This window comes from Oratosquilla oratoria, chromosome 10 (assembly GCF_046742065.1).
Source record: "Oratosquilla oratoria isolate Oo_2021 chromosome 10, ASM4674206v1, whole genome shotgun sequence".
NCBI classification, from domain to species: domain Eukaryota; kingdom Metazoa; phylum Arthropoda; class Malacostraca; order Stomatopoda; family Squillidae; genus Oratosquilla; species Oratosquilla oratoria.
Genome location: NC_134786.1, coordinates 73147784 through 73151318, shown reverse-complemented (window position 1 = coordinate 73151318; position 3535 = coordinate 73147784).

The window sequence follows — 3535 nt, the reverse complement described above, 5'->3', positions numbered from 1 at the left end:
CATTCCAGACCATTATCCTCTGCCTCTCTTAAGCGAGCCTCTTCAGTCCATTGGCACTGGTAATACGGTGTTCACCACCTTAGATTTAAAAGCAGGTTTTTGGCAGATACCCCTGGAGGAGAAGTCTCGTAAAGTCACGGCCTTCTCGACTCCCAGTGGGCACTACGAATGGCTTCGTTGCCCCATGGGTTTGTGGAATGCTCCTTTGACTTGCCAGCGCTTAGTTAACTCCATTTTTCATGGCTTAGTTGGAGATGGACTTTTTGTTTACCTGGATGATTTGATTTTAGTTTCCAAAGATGTGGAAAGCCACTTTACTAAGTTGTCCATGGTCTTGCAACGTTTTGCTGAAGCTGGGTTGAAACTCAACTTACCCAAGTGTTCCTTTTTCAAGTCTAGTATCCAATTCCTAGGTCATGTTGTAGACAAACATAGTATCCATACCACTGGTGATAAAATCAAGGCGGTGAGGGACTTCCCTATACCGAAGACAGTTGAACATGTACGTTCCTTCCTTGGACTTGCAGGATACTATCGTGCATTCATTAAAGACTTTGCTTCAATTGCTTCCCCTCTCACTCGCCTTCTCAAGAAGGACTCTTCCTTCCAGTGGCGTGATGTTCATCAGAATAGTTTTGATTCTTTGAAGCTTGCTCTTACTGCAGCGCCTGTGTTGGCCTTCCCTGATTACAGTCTCCCCTTTACCATTTGTACAGATGCTTCTGGTACAGGCATTGGAGCTGTACTCATGCAACAAGTAGATGGATGTAGACCTCATGTTATCGCATATGCTAGTCGCATTCTTAATAAGCCTGAGTCCCGTTACTCTGTTACTCATTTAGAGGCCCTGGCAGTGGTGTGGGCTTTAAATCATTTCCGTGATATCATTTTTGGATATCCTATTACAGTCTACACGGACCACACTGCTGTCACTCAGCTTTTTAAGGGCAAGAATCTGTCAGGCCGTCTAGCCAGATGGTTCCTGACGATCGAGGAATTCAATCCATCCCTTAAACATATCCCGGGGCGTGCGAACCACGTTGCTGATGCACTTTCACGTAATATCCCTGTTGCTGCTGTTACAGTGATTCATAACTTTTCCCTGCAAGATCTGGCCAAAGCTCAGCGTGAAGACCCTGTTTGGTATGCAGTTAATTATGCTTTGGAGTCTGGTGATGATTCCACCTTACCACCCAGGTCGTGACAATACTCTGGCTATTGCACGGAAGAAGTATTATTGGCCTAAAATGCGACTAGACATTACCTCTCATGTAGCCCGGTGTAGTTCTTGTGCCCAGAACAAAGGTTCTACGAGCACTGCTCCCATTTTAGAGTACCCTACTCCTTCTCGCCCTTTTCAGACTGTGGCTATAGACCTTTTGCAACTGCCTCGTAGCACGCAAGGCTCTGTATATGTCCTTGTGTGTGTGGATCACTTTAGTCGTTTTGTAGTCTTAGCTCCCTTACGTAACAAATCTGCACCAGTTGTAGCACGTGCTTTAGTTTCCCATGTGTTGTGTCCATACACCACTCCTTCGGTGCTCCTTAGTGATAATGGGACGGAATTTAGGAACGAGGTTTTGGCAGGTATTTGCGAACGTTACGGCATCAAACAGACGTTCGTGACTGCTTATCATCCAGCGTCCAATGGTCTTGTTGAAAGGACGAACAGGAAAATTTTAGAGATCCTACGTCACCTTGCTAGTAATTTTCATGAGTCTAGGGAGGATTGGCTTCCCCATGTCAGTGCTTGTATCAATAGCACCATTAATGTTTCTACGGGCAAAACGCCTCATTATGTTATCTTTGGATTTGAGAAACGGCTCCCATATGATGTGCTTGACAGCCCTGCTCGTCCCCTCTACAATTTAGATGACTATAGTAAAATCCAGAGTCATGTGATGCATGCCATTTATAGTTCTGTAAGAGATAAACTGGATGTTTCAAAGGCCGACATGTTGAAACAACAACATGCTCGTGCAAAACCTGTGACCATCGGTGTTGGTGATCGTGTCTTCAAAAGCATGCCTGATCGCCAGTCGAAATTGAATTGTAAATTTGAGGGTCCCCTTTTGGTGACTGAACGCCTACACCCTAACAAGTTCAGGATTTTTTACCCTTCTACAGGCCTTGGCGAGATTTCACACTCTGATAGGCTCAAGAAGACTCAGGTGCCTATCCCTGCCTTTACCCGGCCTCCTCCAGGGCCCACTGTAAGAACTATGCCTTGTTTATCTACCCCTCATAATTATGACCTTAGGTCAAGGGGTCCTGTAATTACCTAAACTTTCATTATGTATTGTTATGTATTCTTTGTGATATTTACCATTTTTTGTGTGTCCCTTTCTTGGTTATAATGTGTAACTATTGTTTAGTTCTTAAGTGTACTGTTTTGAATTGTATTTTGTCGTGTTTATTATCATGTCCCGGACGTCCGGCAATTGCTGTATTTGTATTTTTTAACTGGCGCCAGTCTTATGTTCCTTTCTGTGTTTGTATGTATTGTCTTTATGTAATTAATTATGTATGTGTTTATTTAATGTATTGGGTGTGCTATTGTACCCATTTTTCACACACTTTTGTCTGCCACTGTTGCATATGTGGTGTGTGTGTGGTTTGTCCTTGTGTATTTTAGATTCTCCTTGCCTCGGTCAGTCTTTTTCTTGTTTGCTCGGTGGGGTCACCGAGTGGTGCTGGCCGAGCGATGTGTTAGCGCGGTATGTCGTACATCATACCATTATCGTACATTGTAATTGTGTGTTGCTTATTACGGGAATTATATGTTTCCCCCTCTTTACAAAATTGTCATATGTTTTGTTGTTTGTTGTTTTATTATTTATTGTAATTATGTGTAATCATTGTGTATATTGTAATTATATTGGATATCGCATAATGCGATGCATGTCTGTTTGCGCCAAAATTGGCGGCGTGGCGTCAGTTGAAAGCCAGCTCTCGTTGTATACACACGTATTAGTTGTCAGTATCAGAGATTACAGTGTGTTTCCCACAAGTCGACTTTTATTTAGTAGCCACCCAACACATGCCTTTGAACTTCAATTTGCGAATGTTTAACTTTGCGGCAGTGCTCAGGTGAATAAGCATGTCGAAAAAAAAAAGTTTCATTGATTTTTTTTCCTTTTTGTATTTTATGCCCAGACACGGCTTTTGAAAAAAAAAAAAAAAAAAAAAAAAAAATTTATATATATATATATATAAAAATATATATATATATATATATATAAATATATATATTATTATTATTATTATTTGGCCATTTCCCGCATTCCATGGGTCAAATATTAGCTAGTAGAGACTGAGTTAGGTTTAGGTTTTACTATCAAGTTAAGATTAAGAAACTGATCAATAAATTTTACACTCTGCGCATGTGTTTTATTAAAACCATGCATGAAATGATTCAAGTTACTTGAAGTTAGTATTTACATCAAAATCTATGAAATAGATCATTTTTAACCTCTTTTTCAACCGATAGAAAATAATGCAATCATACATTGATAATCATAAAGTGGTCAATCAA